The sequence below is a fragment of the Bubalus bubalis genome, chromosome 11 (assembly GCF_019923935.1).
Source record: "Bubalus bubalis isolate 160015118507 breed Murrah chromosome 11, NDDB_SH_1, whole genome shotgun sequence".
Classification (NCBI taxonomy): domain Eukaryota; kingdom Metazoa; phylum Chordata; class Mammalia; order Artiodactyla; family Bovidae; genus Bubalus; species Bubalus bubalis.
In genome coordinates this window covers 81,720,023-81,738,202 of record NC_059167.1, presented here as the reverse complement: position 1 = coordinate 81,738,202, position 18,180 = coordinate 81,720,023, and the positions used below count along the sequence as shown (strand labels likewise).

At 43.3% G+C, this 18,180-nt stretch overlaps 1 long non-coding RNA gene and 1 pseudogene across 2 annotated transcripts in view; both read left to right on the top strand.

Moving 5' to 3' along the window:
* The window catches only part of LOC123464704, a 42,929-nt gene that overhangs the window by 4,171 nt on the left and 20,578 nt on the right, over nucleotides 1-18,180 (top strand). For both annotated transcript variants that reach the window (XR_006639748.1, XR_006639747.1), the window contains exon 3: nucleotides 13,521-13,664. This is a non-coding gene — a long non-coding RNA (uncharacterized LOC123464704). The remainder of the gene's footprint in view (nucleotides 1-13,520; nucleotides 13,665-18,180) is intronic.
* On the top strand, nucleotides 604-1,672 carry LOC123464703 (annotated as a pseudogene).

Sequence of the window (18,180 nt, the reverse complement as noted above, 5' to 3'; positions counted from 1 at the left end):
AACCCTCCAGAAAACCAGTTCAGTGAGAATAGTATCAGGAGAGGACATTAGGGGAGCCGGTGTTGGTGCCTGTGTTAATGAGGAGAGGTGAGGATTCACACAGGGTAAACAGTTACAGGGGCAGATGCTGAAATTTGTGTTTCCTAGGGAAGCCTGAGGCTGGGCAAAGGAGGGAGGGAGAGGAACTGGGCTGAGAAGGCCAGCAATGTGAGAACCAGAGAAAGATGGTGCGGCAGGGTCTGCCAGAAGAGAAGGGTAGGGGTAGTGAGTGAAAGAAGACTCCCCAAAGAGGGAACGGCCCACCCTGACGCAGGACACACCTCTGTCCATATGGGGGAGGAGTCAGGACGTGCCCTACGAACAGCAGGGGCAGGGGTTCTGCAGAGGCAGCAGGAGCCCCGGCAGTGCTTGGTGGATTCCATCTGGGATGGTGGGCAGAGTTCCTTTGCTCAACCATCTGGGGACAGGTGAGGCATGGTTGGTGCTAGTGGTAAAGAATCCTCCTGTTAATGCAGGAGATGTAAGAGGTGTGTGCTTGATCGCTGGGTTGGGAAGATCCCCTGGAGGAGGAAATGGCAACCCACTCCAGTATTCTTGCCTGGAGAATCCCAAGGACAGAGGAACCTGGTGGGCTACAGTCCATGGGGTTGCAAGGAGCTGGACACGACTGAAGCGACTTAGCACACATGCAGGCATGAGGCGTCCCTGGGACAGCCAGACTGGAAGGATCAGAGTGGGTGCCAGTGAGTCCTGAGTGCAGCAGCCTCAGGTTTCTGAGCCAGAGAGAGGACCAGGCCCTGAGAGGTGTGTCCCTCACATCTGGGGCTTCGAGTAGGGCTGGAGTAGGGGGTGCTGCAGTGTATCTGGCCACCATGCAGACTAACCTAGGTGTTCTCTACCCAACGGGACCGAAGGCTGTGGCTCCAAGGTAAACAGGGGCACCTGGGAACATGTGCAGAAGCGTGAGTAGATTTGGGAGACAGGGAGAACCTCACAGCTCTGTGCTTCCCAAGCCTTACCTTGTCCGCCACCTGCTCACTGCTCCAGGGAGCTCCCCACCAGGGGGCTGCCCACAGCACTCACACCAGGAAGTTGATGCCCCTGGCACTCTAGGGCCTAGGGGGAGACAGAGGGTAGCACAGAGGGTGAGGAGGAGACAAAGCTGTGGATCAAATACCCCCTCCCAGGGCTGGTCAAGAGGGATCAGGAGGAGCAGGCACAGAGCCTTCACCACCCGGAGCTGGCCCTGCTCTGGCACCCGGACCGCTGGCCTTCGGGTGCAGTCTTTGCTGGTGAATACCATTCTGCTGTCCAGGTGAGGCCACGATTTGTGTTGCTCTGCTGTGCACCATCTCCTTTTCCTAAAGATGCATCCTGATGTATCTGCCCCTAACACGCTGAAGAGTGCAACATCTTGATCAACTTGCTTAAGGAATGTCACAAACATTACAACATTCTGAAAATTTCTGGTCATTTGATCTTGATCAGGAGATGAGAAATTACTTGAAGAATGAGTACATGGACAAGAGGAACAAGAGCAAGGAGTCTGGCAACACAAGTCAAAAGAAACTTCTTAATCCTACAGATGGTGATTGCAGCCATGAAATTTAAAGATGCTTACTCCTTGGAAGGAAAGTTATGACCAACCTAGATAGCATATTGAAAAGCAGAGACATTACTTTGCCAACAAAGGTCCATCTAGTCAAGGCTATGGTTTTTCCCGTGGTCATGTATGGATGTGAGAGTATGTCATATATGGATGTACTGTGAAGAAAGCTGAGCGCCGAAGAATTGATGCTTTTGAACTGTGGTGTTGGAGAAGACTCTTGAGAGTCCCTTGGACTGCAAGGAGATCCAATCAGTCCATTCTACAGGAAATCAGTCCTGGGTGTTCTTTGGAAAGAACGATGCTAAAGCTGAAACTCCAATACTTTAGCCACCTCATGTGAAGAGTTGACTCATTGGAAAAGACTCTGATGCTGGGAGGGATTGGGGGCAGGAAGAGAAGGGGACAACAGAGGATGAGATGGCTGGATGGCATCACCGACTCGATGGATGTGAGTCTGAGTGAACTCCGGGAGTTGGTGATGGACAAGGAGGCCTGGCGTGCTGCAGTTCATGGGATCGCAGAGTCGGACATGACTCAGCAACTGAACTGAACTGAATCCTACAGAGGAATCTGAAAAACAGATCATATTTCCACTGCATGCCTTGGCTAACAGAAGACCCAAGGACTCTTGTTTGGCAGGTGAAGGAATCCTGTTGAACGTGGTCTCCAGAATCCTTTGAAGGGAAAGTGACCCATGAGAAATCCAGCCTTGGAGAAATCTGGAAACCCTGGATCCGAATATTTGACAGAAAGTGCTCTCCTCTACTAACACACTTGACTTCTGACGTGTTTCTTCCCTTTGCCTATGCCAGTTAACTTATCGTCCTCAATAAAATCATTGATTTTAATCATTGAAAGAAAGAGAAACCTCCTCCCTCCCTCCCTAGTTAGCCAGGAGGCCTTGGCCGATGCAAGTGGATCCTGGAACACTGACTGTTTGCTGCCCGCTTCACTGTGGCCTCATGCTGGGTTTCTCTCACCCGAAGACCCTCTGGGAGAAAACTGGACGGTGCCCAAGTTAGAACGCTACACTTGACCTGAACTCAGCTCCCAGCCCTGTTGGACTCCCTCCTTTCACCCTTTATACGCCCAGGCAAACCCTTCTTCTTAGCTTCCCCTCATTTCTGGAAATCTTCACTCTTTAAGTCCCATATACCTAGAGTCTCTTTTCTGAAAAATTTATCTGGCTGATTCCCACACCCTTTCAAAACTCTTCAAAAATGACTGTTTCCCTGTGAGCCCCCACAAACAGCACCCACTCCCACAGTGACCACGGAGGGCTCACCAGCCTGGCGGCTCTCTTGCTCCAGTCCACAGAGCAGCTCCTGCTCTGGGCATCGTCCCAGTTTCTCTGGGCTTCAGGCATTTGTACCCTGCAGGGCCCTGCCAGGCACAGAGCCACCGTCCTGGTTAAGAATGTGGGTTTTGGAGTGAGGCAGACCTCAGTTCAGTATCATTCCTGACACTTACAGTGTGTTTCCCACCGTGAAGCAGTTACAGAGACACTGAGCGCCTCAGAGACTAATGTGCTGGGGCATTGGTATATGTCTGGCACACGGGAAATAACCTGAATTATGTTGAGGAAAGCAGAATTTTGACTTCCCTAGGCTGGGCATGTGTGTTCTCATCTCTGCACCCATATCACCCCCATCCCTGGTCCCCCGCCGTGGCCACCAGCCGCCTTCAGTCCTCAGCCTCCCCCACATGGCACGCATGGTGCCCATCATGCTCGGGCCCTCCCCCCACAGTGCTGCCACTGCCCCGTCCACTTTCTGCTGCTGCCAGCTGCTGCCTACCAGGAGGACTGTGTCCTGGGCCAGATGCCAGGGGACGGTGCATCTGACCTTGTGGGCAGAGATGGCTGTGACAGCTTTAGCCCCATCCTTCCCTCCCCCTGGGATCCTGATCAAAAGACATAAAATGCCTTCTCCAACGTCCCAGCCTCCAAATCTGTCTGAGCAGAAAAGAGATAGTAGCTTTTCTGAGCACCTACTATATATACCGAGCCTTCCATCGTTCGTCATCTATCTATCACAAAGGTATTACTATCCAAGTATTATAATATTCTACGGAGGTGGTTAAATAAAGTCACAAATCGCTCAGGGACACACATTTGGAGCCCAGATTCAAATCCAGGTCAGAGTCCAAAGCACCTGGTCTTTCTGTCTTCTCACTTTGCCCCCTGGGAAATGGGAGCATTTAAGACAGAAGCTCAACCTTGGAAAGATGATGGCAATATTGCCTGGACTTCAGCTTTAGAGTCATCCTTGATTCCTCTGTGTCGGACCTCACAGCTGCTCCCTCAGAAAATCCTGCGGTTCTCTCTCCCTGTACACCAGAATGTAACATTGTTACCACTTGCACTGCTGTTGGTGATGGACCCGTGATCTCTCTCCCTGCTTCCGTCCTTGCCTGCCTAAAGTCTGACCTTGACACACAAGTCTGAGTGATCCTTTAAACATGTCACCAGAGCAGGTGTCTCCTCTACTTAAAAACTTGTGGTGACTCCTCATATCATGCAGAGTAAAAGCCCGTCTTAGTCTGTTGGGGCTGGTATAACAAAAGGACCATAGACTAGTAGCGTATAAACAACAGAAATTAATTTCTCACCATTCTGGAGACTGGGAAATCTGAGATCAAGGCATTGGAAAATGTGTTTTTTGGTAACGGGCTGCTTTCTGGTTCGCAGCCAGCTTCTTGCTCTGACCTCACTCAGTGGAAAGGGTGAGGGAGCTTTCTCAGGCCTCTTCTATAAGGGCACTAATCCTGTTATTCATGAAGGCTCCACCCTCATGACCTAGGCATATCCCAACGTCCCACCTCCCAATACCATCAACTTGAGGTTTAGGATTTCAGTCTATGAAATTTGCAGGGGCCATAAACATTCAGATCATAGCAAAACCCAAATCTTTACCATGACCTTGCTATTTAGTTGCTAAGTTGTGTTTGACTCTTTGCAATCCCATGAACCTACCAGCCCATTGGATTTCCCTGGCAAGAATACTGGAGTGGGTTTGCCATTTCCTTTTCTAGGGGGTCTTCCTGACCCAGGGATCGAACCCGAGTCTCCTGCATTGGCAGGTGAGCAGATTCTTCACTGCTGAGCCACCAGGAAAGCCTACCATGACCTAGAAGGCTGCAAATGACTTGTGCTGCCCCTTTGCATCTCTGACCTTACTACTGCTCTCTTCCCAGCCACACTGGTCTTCTTGGGTTCTTCAAACATGCCGAGCACGCTCCTGGCTTTAGGCTTCTGCACTGACTATTCCCTCTGCTAAAATGAGTTTCTCTCAGGTAGCCACATATCTATCACCTCCTTCTTCTTCAAGGCTTTGCTTAAATGTCAAGTCCATTGTCCCATACATCCCTTGATCTCAACGAAGCCCAACCTAACCACTCTCTACTCCCCTCTTCTTTCAGCACTCTGAATCCCTCTTGACTTTTCCACCATACTTAATCAGTTTGGATCCCTCTTGACTTTTCTACCATACCTAATGCCTTCCAACATACTATGTCATTTACTATTCATAATGTCTCTTGTGTATTGCCCATACCTACCGCCAAGACTGGAAGCTCCAGGAGAACACTGATCTCTATCTGTCTTGTTCACTGATGTAGCTCAAGAGTCCAGAACAGTGACTGACAATATTGAGTGATAGTAAGCACTTAATAAATATTTGTTGAATGAACAAATAAATGGACAAAGCTATATGTTCCTACATAAGAGCTTTATACAATTGTACAGTTTTAAGCTAAAGCTCTTGATTTCAAAGTTATTCCAAACTTGTTTGGCTTGGGGAGAAAGACTTGAAATGCTCTTCAGCTCTTACATTAGTTCCTGTGAACCTCCTGCAATGACCTTCAGCAGGCAGGAGTGCTAGGAAGTAGAGAACAGGTGGGAAAGCATGATCCTTAGGTTCTTAATTTTTCAAATGCTCCAATTAAAGGATAACAGAGGAGCGGCTGCTAATGGGGAAAAGAGATGGTGCCTCTGCAGTGTGGACTGGGAGTCTCAGGAAATTAATAATAAAGTGTTACAGCAAGAGGAGGTAAGAATCAGCTATATCTGTGCTCCCATACATCCCTGATCTTCTAAGGGGTCTTAGAGCAGTGAAATAAAGCAGTGCTGTCCAACAGAAGTACAATGCGAGGCACATATCATCATTTTGACATGGAATCAATGTATACAGTTATTAATGATGTATTTCAACTTTTTCTTTCATACCAAGTCTTTGAAATCCAATGTGTACTTTATACTTACAGCAGTTCTGAACTCAAACTGGCCACATTTCAAGTGCTCAGTAACCACATGTGGTTAATGACTATCATATTGAATAGTACAGATGTAGAACATTTGTCAGACTCGGGCAATATATGAGATGTTCCTGTTGTGGCCCAGAAAATGTGGTCAGCTTTGCTATAACTCACCCTTCTGAGAGCGACAACAACAGAGAACATTCTACCAGCATCTGTGGGCATCCACATATGGACACTATATCCTAAATCCAGATATATATTCTGTTGAAGAGTTGCCCTAGTCTCCTGGTTTTCAGTGACATATGATCTCAAAGAACTGCAATAGCACAGAAAAATTTGTATGTGCTAAGCACATATATTGTTCTACTAAAACTAGAGTAAACCTGGAATGACCTAAGCTAACAATCCTTAAGAACCACAATACCCCACCCTAGGCTATAATTCAGAATATAAAATAGAGCCATATGTACAAGTAGCTTTGTAACAGCAGAGAAATAGAAATAACCTAAATTCCTAATAACAGGGAAATGCTAGAAAGCTTTCCTTGATGGGACATTATACAGACATTAAAAATGAAGTTTTTAAGTAGTTTATAATAGTGCAGGGCAATTGCTTAAGTTAAAATACTAGTTGGAAAATCAGGACACAAAATTAAGTATGCAAATATTAGACCAAAATAAGAAATACATAGAGAAAAAAAGCAGAACTTGAATATACCATAATGAGATAAAGATGATAAATGAAGCCATACTTTTACCTGTTTCTCCATACTATATCACTGTGAAAAAGATTAAATGGAAAAAAAGAAAAGGAAAAGGAAACAAATCAATAGCAGCCCATGAAAATATGAAGTGGTGTCCCTGAGGGACTAGAATTTGTAAGGAGTGGAGTCATCTTAAAAGATGAAACCATATCCCCCAGTCCTGGAAGAGGCACTGTGTCAAAAGGTGAGAACGGCAATGGCACTCTGAGCCGTGAGCCAGCGAATGCAGAGAGGCAGCAGGAGGGGACAGTGGTGGGATAACTCTTTGCAGACGCTGCCCTAGATAAGGCCTCTTCAGTCTCGGCCCTTCTGTCAGGCAGCTGAGAATAAAGGTGTTCACTCCCACCGTGAGTAAGGATGAGAAGAATGGAAGGCCATTGATTCTGCACATCAGAAGTCAGCAAAGAGATAATAATGCCCCCGGAATTAGAAACATACAAGCACTTTTCAGGGGCCATTTGTGAAATATTAATAATCACAACAAAGGTGAATGAATTAAATTAATATATTAAAAAGAGTTTCAAATTGTATTTTGAAAAATAGTTGTATACAGTTTACAAAAGACACACCGAAGACAAAACGGTGCAGGACATTTGAAAATAAAATAAAGATACTACGCAAAATGTTAACCTAAAGAAAACAAATGTAGAAACGTTAAAATTGGAGCAAAAGAGAATTTAAGGCAAAAAACATTAAAAAGGGCAAATAAGCATACAGTTTTTAATATAGATAAAAGGTACACTTCACCAAGATAGTATGTCATGAATCTTTTGAGATTTGAGTGTAACTTCAGGATTGTCAAATCCCAATCTTGGCAGATGAATTTAATACACCTGCCTCTGAATAGTTCAAATAAAAAAATAAGGCTATAGATTAACACAGTTGAATAGAAAAGTTACAAGTTACAACTGCAAACCACATATGTGATTTTAATTTTTCCAGTAGCTACATTAAATAAACAGATGAAATTTAAATCACATACGTGGCTTGCAGTTGTAACTCATATAATATTTCCATTCAATTGTGTTAATCTATAACCTTATTTTTTTCATTTGAGTCAAGTGTATAAAAATATTACCATTTAAATATGTAATCAATTTAAAAATAATTAAAGTTTCACACTAAATCTTTGAAACTAGTGTATATTTTATCCTTAAATTTTCAATTTTGACTGACCATATTTTAAGAGCTCACTAGCCATGTGTGGCTAGTGGCTGTTGTATTAGACAATTAAATACAACAAATTTTATCAAGATGCACTTATCAAAAATTCTCCACTTAAAGAGGAAATTAAAACATGAGTTATAAATATTTAGAAATGAGCAATGAGAACATGCCAAATTTCTTTAAGTGTGTTGGATATGGTTAAAGCACTACTCAGGAAAAAACATATAGATATATAATTTTAGATACAGTAATTAGAAATAATTTAAGAAAGACTGAAAATTATAAAAGTATGTTTTCCACCCAGGAAGCTACTAAAAGGATAGCAAATAAACTCAAAATATAAAAGACATTAAAAAGGTTAAAGGCAGAAATGATTGAAATTAGCAAATCAACAATAAATTTGAAGTGAAATTTACCAAAAACATCAAAAGGAATTTTCTTCTGATGGAGCTTTGACGGGTGAGTTTCAGGTATTTTCTTTCCCTTACTTTCTATTTTACTTCTTTTGCTAGATTTCTAAGAAAAGTATTGCTTTCATAATACAAAAACCTTCTTTAAAGAAAAAGTCCTGTAACACTTACCACAGGGGATTTTGAAAGACCATTTATCTTCAAATGGCAAATACATTAAAGTTCCAGTAGTAAAATCTGCTTTTTAAGTTTGATGACTTTGGCTAAGTTGCATACTTAAATTGTATGAAAGCTGGTTTGTTCTTAGATTTGGGGAATGATTACCATGGTCCTAATCAGCTTTGCAAACTACAGCCACACTTCTTAGACATGGGGATCAGTAGGAAAGCTCTAGAAGGCGTTCCCTAAGGGCTAAGATCAGGCTTCCTCTCCCCCAGAGCAGAATCCTGTGAGGCCCCTGCCTGACCTTGCGTTCTGAGGAGAGAAAAGTCTGGAGCCTCTGAAAGTAAAGGGTAGCTGACACAGTAGTGCCTCCTTGACCAGAGGCTATTGATTCTATAGCCTGACTGGAGATTTGGCCTTTTATCCTCAGGGATTAAAAAAAAATGAAAGAGGTTTTTAAATCAACTGTATGTCAATTAAAAAAAGAAAGAAAAGAAAGGAAGGAAGAAAGAAAGTGGGAGGGAGGAAGGAAAGAAGGAGGAAAGTGAGCATTCCCTTGGACACCTAATATCTAATATTTTGGATACCTAATATCCAGAGGGTAACCAGGCAGGACCAAAATGGAGTCCCTGGAAGGGCACAGGCATACACACACACACACACACACACACACACACACACACGTACACCCACCCCTCAACTGCAGTCTGGGTGGACTATGAGGACCCCCTCCCTGGCTGTACTCTGCTCATTCACAGTGGTGACCAGGGCAAATCCCTCACCTCTGTGCTCCCAAAGCTCAGTCCCAGCATCTTGCAGGATGGAGTAAGTCAGCAGAGAAAAATTCCTGTCTGCAGTCCCAGCCCTGGGGGGATATTCCCACTGACCCTCCTAGAAGGTAAGGTGCCTTTCTGAAGAGACCAGAACCTCTCCTGAGATGTGGGTCCTAATGACCCTTCTCTGATTTATGGATGGGGAGCTTTTTAGCTCAGCAGCTTCTCTCTGTAGATTCACAGGCACTGTCTCCCATAGGCATAGATATTTAAAGGCCAGCTTCAACCCCAACCCCTCTTCTCACTTCCCCTCCCCTCCTCCTTCAGAATACTCCTCTACCTCTTGGTCTTCTTTTTGAGTCATTAGAGCATGAGAACAGACTTCCTCCATGCACAAATCATACATAGGGACATAGCCCAGACCCCAAGAACGTCAGCCTTCTGAATCTGCCTACTACTAGCTCCAACACTCAGAGCATTCATCTTTGGAGGCATGAGGAAGGGAGGTTGAAGTGCGGGTCACAGCGTAATAATGACCTACAATGGTAGGAAGAGATCTCTAGTCTTTCCCAGTCTGTTGTTTTCCTCTATTTCTTTGCATTGATTGCTGAAGAAGGCTTTCTTAGCTCTTCTTGCTATTCTTTGGAACTCTGCATTCAGATACTTATATCTTTCCTTTTCTCCTTTGCTTTTTGCTTCTCTTCTTTTCACAGCTATTTGTAAGGCCTCCCCAGACAGCCATTTTGCTTTTTTGCATTTCTTTTCCATGGGGATGGTCTTGATCCCTGTCTCCTGTATAATGTCACGAACCTCATTCCATAGTTCATCAGGCACTCTATCTATCAGATCTAGGCCCTTAAATCTATTTCTCACTTCCACTGTATAATCATAAGGGATTTGATTTAGGTCATACCTGAATGGTCTAGTGGTTTTCCCTACTTTCTTCAATTTAAGTCTGAATCTGGCAATAAGGAGTTCATGGTCTGAGCCACAGTCGGCTCCTGGTCTTGTTTTTGCTGACTCCATCTTTGGCTGCAAAGAATATAATCAATCTGATTTCGGTGTTGACCATCTGGTGATGTCCATGTGTAGAGTCTTCTCTTGTGTTGTTGGAAGAGGGTGTTTGTTATGACCAGTGCATTTTTTTGGCAAAACTCCATTAGTCTTTGTCCTGCTTCATTCCGTATTCCAAGGCCAAATTTGCTTGTTACTCCAGGTGTCTCTTGACTTCCTACTTTTGCATTCCAGTCCCCTGTAATGAAAAGGACATCTTTTTTGGGTGTTCTAAAAGGTCTTGTAGGTCTTCATAGAACCGTTCAACTTTAGCTTCTTCAGCGTTACTGGTTGGGGCATAGACTTGAATTACTGTGATATTGAATGGTTTGCCTTGGAAACGAACAGAGATCATTCTGTCGTTTTTGAGATTGCATCCAAGTACTGGATTTCGGACTGTCTTCAAGAAAATTAGAGATACCAAGGGAATATTTCATGCAAAGATGGGCTCGATAAAGGACAGAAATGGTATGGACCTAACAGAAGCAGAAGATATTAAGAAGAGATGGCAAGAATACACAGAAAAACTGTGCAAAAAAGATCTTCATGACCCAGATAATCACGATGGTGTGATCACTGACCTAGAGCTAGACATCCTGGAATGTGAAGTCAAGTGGGCCTTAGAAAGCATCACTACGAACAAAGCTAGTGGAGGTGATGGAATTACAGTTGAGCTATTTCAAATCCTGAAAGATGATGCTGTGAAAGTGCTGCACTCAATGTGCCAGCAAATTTGGAAAACTCAGCAGTGGCCACAGGACTGGAAAAGGTCAGTTTTCATGCCAATCCCAAAGAAAGGACATGCCAAAGAATGCTCAAACTACTGCACAATTGCACTCATCTCACACGCTAGTAAAGTAATGCTCAAAATTCTCCAAGCCAGGCTTCAGCAATATGTGAACCGTGAAATTCCTGATGTTCAAGCTGGTTTTAGAAAAGGCAGAGGAATCAGAGATCAAATTGTCAACATCTGCTGGATCATGGAAAAAGCAAGAGAGTTCCAGAAAAACATCTATTTCTGCTTTATTGACTATGCCAAAGCCTTTGACTGTGTGGATCACAATGAACTGTGGAAAATTCTTCAAGAGATGGGAATACCAGACCACCTGATCTGCCTCTTGAGAAATTTGTATGCAGGTCAGGAAGCAACAGTTAGAACTGGACATGGAACAACAGACTGGTTCCAAATAGGAAAAGGAGTACGTCAAGGCTGTATATTGTCACCCTGCTTATTTAACTTATATGCAGAGTACATCATGAGAAACGCTGGGCTGGAAGAAGCACAAGCTGGAATCAAGATTGCCGGGAGAAATATCAATAACCTCAGATATGCAGATGACACCACCCTTATGGCAGAAAGTGAAGAGGAACTCAAAAGCCTCTTGAAGAAAGTGAAAGAAGAGAGTGAAAAAGTTGGCTTAAAGCTCAACATTCAGAAAACGAAGATCATGGAATTTGGTCCCATCACTTCATGGGAAATAGATGGGGAAACAGTGGAAACAGTGTCAGACTTTATTTTTGGGGCTCCAAAATCACTGCAGATGGTGACTGCAGCCATAAAATTAAAAGACGCTTACTCCTTGGAAGGAAAGTTATGACCAACCTAGATAGCATATTCAAAGACAGAGACATAACTTTGCCAACAAAGGTTCTTCTAGTCAAGGCTATGGTTTTTCCAGTGGTCATGTATGGATGTGAGAGTTGGACTGTGAAGACGGCTGAGCGCCAAAGAATTGATGCCTTTGAACTGTGGTGTTGGAGAAGCCTCTTGAGAGTCCCTTGGACTGCAAGGAGATCCAACCAGTCCATTCTGAAGGAGATCAGCCCTGGGATTCCTTTGGAAGGAATGATGCTAAAGCTGAAACTCCAGTACTTTGGCCACCTCATGTAAAGAGTTGACTCATTGGAAAAGACTCTGATGCTGGGAGGGATTGGGGGCAGGAGGAGAAGGGGACGACAGAGGATGAGATGGCTGGATGGCATCACTGACTCGATGGACGTGAGTCTCAGTGAACTCCGGGAGTTGGTGATAGGGAGGCCTGGTGTGCTGCGATTCATGGGGTCGCAAAGAGTTGGACACGACTGAGCGACTGAACTGATGGTGGGAAAGCCCCAAGAGGGAATGGGTGCAAAGTTAGGGGGGAGAATGGGTCACCCATGGGAGATTTTAGAAGGTATGTCGACCCACATTGAGTGCCATTTGATATTTAAGCCACCAACACAAATGACTCATTTTACCCAATTTTACCAATGACTCATAAATACCCATTTTAGCCAATGCACATTTGTAATGACAGTAGCTATGTTTTAGCTGTGTGTGCTCAATTGTGTTTGACTCTCTGCCACTCCACAGACTATAGTCCTCCAGACTCCTCTGTCCATGGAATTTTCCAGGCAAGAATACTGGAGTGGGTTGCCATTTCCTACTCCAGGGGATCTTCCCAACCCAGGGGTCGAACCTGCATCTCTTTTGTTTCCTGCATTGGCAGGAGATTCTTTACCACTGTGCTACCTGGAAAGTATGTTTCAGTTGATAACATCCTTATCTGTATTTCTGACACTGCATAGTTCAACTCCTTCACTGGGATGACTGCTTATTCTGAATGAGAGTTGGACACAACTTATGACTGAAGACTGCAGCTCTCAAACTGCTTTTCAAAAGTCTGTACCATTTTGCCCTCCAGACAGCAGTGCATAAGAGCCCATTTCCTTCGCTGTAACACTGGCTATTCAAATTTTTCTTATTTGGGTAATAATATGTATAGAAATTCAAAGAAAGTGTGCAAACCCAGTATGGCCATGTCTAGGTTATGTGGCCTGGCAAAAGTCATCAAGCTGCCATTGTATTTGGAACATAAAAGTTTATGACTGCTGTATCTTCTTTAGGAAATATAAAACTTTATCAGTTGAAACATCCCTGTTTAAATGCTTTGTCTTCTAGCATCATCTTGTCATCTATTCCTGACAAGAAATCGGATGCCAATCTAAATCCTTATTTTTTTTTATGTTACCTACTTTACTCTCTATGCAATGAAAAATGGATGAAAAGTTAGATAAGTTATAGCACATCCATTCAACAGATTATTATGCAGCTTTTCACAAGAATGAGTCACGTGTGTATTATCTACTTGAATGGATGATCCTTACATATTAACAAGTGAGAAAAGCAAGTTATAGAAAAATATATACCATTTTTATATAAACAAACATCAACAACAAAACTGTATATATTTGTAATCATATTTTGTATGTATTTTCTAGTCTAGAGAAAAACAAAAATGTAAAAAACAGGCTGTCAATTTTAATTTTTTTTCTATTTTTGGCAGCACTGCTTGACATGTGATATCTTAGTTCCCCAACCAGGGATTGAACTCGTGGCCCCTAACCACCCTCCCTCCACCCACGCCCCATGTGGTGGAAGCACAGTGTTATAACCACTGGACCACCAGGAAGTCCAAAGCTGTTATGAGGTACGTTAATAATGTTATTAACACTAATAATGTTATTGCAGACTTATTTAAATTTGAATTTTCTTTACTACTAGAAGTTAGATATCTTTTCACATTTATTGATTATTTGATTATATTCTTCTGTAAATTTCTATTCATATTTTTACTATTATTCTACTGGACTCTTTGGGGTTTGGGGGAGAAATCAATTTATAGGCATTCTCTGTACTTTATCAATCTTACATGCTGTACATATTTGCTCCAATACAGCATTTGTCTTTGACTTTGTTTATGGTACCTTTTGCCAGGCAAAAATGTTAAATTGTTATGTAGCCAAATGCATTTATCTTTTCCATTTATCTTTCTCATATATAAGCTCTGGGTTTCATGCTATGCTTAAGAATGTCTCATATATCCTAAGATTATGCCTAAATATTGTTCTAAATTTTGATTTTGCCCACATTTAGATTTTATGGGATTATATATATATATATATATATATATATATATATATATATATCTCCCACTAGCCCTCCACACATGGATTAGAGAATCACTGTGAAGATTTTGCAGGTTAATAGTTATGTCTATTGCAATTACACATTTAGGACTAGGAAAATAACAACAGAGTGAGTCTGTGGACCAACTAGACCTACAGTGAGTCACACTTGAACTCACACAAATGAGTTCAAGTCCATTGGTCATTTGACCATCATAAGCCCCTGCTTTAACTAGTAGGCACAGTGGTGTTTGGGGTCCCTAGGAATCAGCATCAGTTCAGAGCTAGTGTCTAGTAACCCTTGAGATGTCTGGGTATTGTCTTTCTCCAATAAACACTAACCTAAAATATGATCACAAGTACTTTATGCTATGCTAAGTCACTTCAGTCGTTTCCGACTCTGTGCCACCCCATAGATGGCAGCCCACCAGGCTCCCCCATCCCTGGGATTCTCCAGGCAATAATACTGGAGTGGGCTGCTGCCGGGGTCCAGCCCCGGCTGATCCAGGGTATTCGAAGCGGGGACGGCGTCGGCAACCTATTTAATTATTTATTCATCAAAGATATAAAGAGTAATAGAATGAGGATAGCTCAGTAGGAAAATTCAGTGGAGAAAAGAGGCTGAGTAGCTTGGTTTACGCGGGAGACCAATAAAACTTCAAGATAAAGTTTAAAAATAAAATAAAATTTAAAAAAAAAAAAAAAGAAGAAGTTTGCACCACTTACGTAGGCCACAGGCGTCCTTCCGTTCTCCCGAAGGAGAGGAGACACTGAGGCCTCCCTGGTCGGATCTTAGAAGCCCAGGCATAATTAGTAAGCATGGTGGGTTCCGCGCTCCAGATGGAGACTCAGCCAGAGTGAGAGAGAGATATGGGGAGACCAGTCTTTCAAGGAACTGATCCCAATTCTTTATTTTCCATGGTCTACTTTTATGCACTGAGATGTTATGCAAAAGTCACGCGGGGTCAGCAGTCCTGACTTTTATCAAAGTCAGGTGCTTCATACAAATGTATACAGAGGTCTTAGGGGTGTTACATCATCTTCTGGCCAGGGGGGCCTGCTGACAATTTATGACCCTCTCCTTGTGACAGCGGTCAGTCAACCAGAACACTTTTTTCTCCAAGGGTGATTTTTCTTAAAACAGACGCCACCCAAATAAAGTTACATTCCTATAGGGTGAGGGTGTAGTGGGTTTTAGTTAAGGAAAGAATTTACTTAGCTTAAGGTCTAATGTGATTTATATCAAAGGTTAATACTTATTTCTTCTATATATTCATTAATGTGTGTAAGGGCAGGGGATATGGAGACTTAGCAGCAAACATTGGCTCAACAAATGAAAAACCCTTCACCAATACAATTTCTAATCAGCCCACTATACTTATACTAATGGTTTTCTAACTTTTCTAAGGAACCTGTTTTTAGAAGGTTTAAAGCATCTCGTGCCTCTCACAGTTGGGAGGCTGTGAGCAATCACATATGGCTGGACAAGCCTGTCAGGCAGGCTAGAGAACCTTCAGAGGAGTTTGTAGGTTGAAACACTCCTATCACGCCCAGGAATTATTATTAACTGGAGCTTTAAGTTAACTCCTTCTCCGAAAGAGGTGGTGGGGGACAGCCCCCAGTAAAGTCAGAGGTGTAGGGGAGAGCACAAAGTAGTAAAATAAGCAGGCTCTGGTTATGGGGGTAGATGCTTGAGGATTTCCAGGGGTCTCCTGAGGCTCGATCCCGCCTTTGCGTATGTCGAGCCTCCTTCCTCATGACCTTTGCCATGGGTGGAGTGCCTCACGCCGGCCCCCAACAGGCTGCCATTTCCTTCTCCAATGCATGAAAGTGAAAAGTGAAAGTGAAGTCGCTCAGTCGTGTCCGACTCTTAGCGACCCCATGGATTGCAGCCTAACAGGCTCCTCCGTCCATGGGATTTTCCAAACAAGAGTACTGGAGTCGGGTGCCATTGCCTTCTCCGCACAAGTACTTTAGGGGAGAAGATTTATGGTATGTATATGTGGAAATGCTAGTGAGTACTTCTGAAAATCCTGCAGAGCTGTTTGTCAAGGGGACCCACCTCCCCTCTCAATCAAAGGGCTCTGGATCTATAAATTGACCTAGATCTGGAAACCAAGTAAGGGATTGTGACTCTCCACTGTGGTGACTCAAGTCAGATTTTTGACTATCAGACTATCAGACTAGAGTTTTTTCTATCATATAGAACAAACAATCCTCTAATGAGCTGTCCATCTCTTTTGTTCCTATAAACATTGTGATCAGTTAGCCCCTGCCAAAACCTCTGTGAGCCAAGGCATTCTGACTACTGGCACATCCCTGTTGCTCTTCACAATAGATACGCTTACTTGTCTTTGGAGGTTATACAAGAATAGGAGACACAGGGAGCAGCCACTACCCCAGGGCCAAAGCAGAGCCCCGAAGGCAGGGGAAAATCTGGGAAAGGGTCCCCTCCCCCAGGACTGTGATCCCAATATGGGTGGAGAGAGCATGGCTATTGGTCCAATGGATGGTGAAGAAATTGGCTGAGGTACCACACCAGTAAGTATTACTGAAAAGTCACCTTTTAGGGTGCCAGGGGAAGCCATCTCAGGAAATTTCTGAGTCTCAGAATTCACTGCAAAGCCATCAGGGAGGTGGTGGTGGAAGCCATATGTGTACAGAGGTTCCGCACTGTTGGAACTCACTGGAAAACTGCATTTTGGAGTCTCGGGAGGTGTATGTGGGGTGCTGGGCCTCAGGAGGAAATATCCCTTCCTCCCCCAGGGTCACTCCAGTGCCCTGTGATAAAGTCTAACAACATGGCAGCTGGCCAGGGGGCAATGTTTTAGCCCACAGGCAGGGCAACAATAGGTGGGTTTGGAGGAGAAAGACAGTGAATTTATAACTGACACAATCGACTGATGACCTCTGTCTCCTACTCACTTCACTGTTATGTGGATGCTTTTTGTGCTTCTATATTGCCATTTTAATGATGTCTCAAGAGTCAGTGGAGAAAAACATGTGTACTTAGCCCTCCATCTTGAGCAGGAAGTGCCATTAAAAGAAAAAAAAAGGGTCTTTCAAGCAGAGTTGGAAAAATATGAACCTCTGCATAGCAACATGGTTTTTGAAATGAGGTTGCCTAGTTGTAAGCCCAGCAACATTAGCTGAATGGCCAACTTAAAACTTAAGTAGCTTAACTTCAAAAGCCATGCTTCTGCATAAAATTTCTGTAAATAAAGCTTCCTGAACAGTGTGACTGAACTGACAAAGTGCTTTTTTTTCTTTTTTGTTTTTTAATATTTACAATGTTGTGTTGGTTTCTGCCATACAACAGCTCAAATCAACCATAATTATAGATATATGCCCTCCCTCCTGAGCCTCCTTCCTCTCCCCCCAGCGCACCCCTCTAGGTGATCACGGAGTGCCAGACTGGGCTCCCTGTGTTATTCAGCAACTTCTCACCAGCTCTCCATTTTCACACATGATAGTGTATATATGTTGATGCTACTTTTCTCCTTTCGTCCCCTCTCCCTCTCCCACTGTGTCCACATGACTATGATTTAATCGTGTGAAAGTGCCTAGCATAGTGACTGAAAATGGAAGGTGCTCGCCAAACATTGAGGGAGCGAATGGCAATCAATAAGTAATATTTTTCCTTTCCTTCCATCTTTCTGACACATGTGACTGGAATGGTTGGCAGGCAGTTGACAGATGCTAAAAAATTGTTTTTCTTTTTGCCATTTTCTTAAAATTATTGAGCATTTAATAGGCAGTGACATGCCAAGCCCTGAGAATACACAGATAAATAACTCATGGTCTCTTCCCCTAAGAAATTCACATCTGATAGACAAGACTGATAGTAAATGCATATTTCAATGTGGTGTACTATGGGCTGTGATAGAGATGAATGTAAGGTGTGATTATAAGACATAGGAAAGATTACCAGCCCAAACTGGGGTGCTCTAGAAGATTAACCCTAGATTGCCTCTGGAAGGATAAATAAGTTTGCAAGATAAAAAAGGGTATATTTTTGGGACTTCCCTGGTAGTCCAA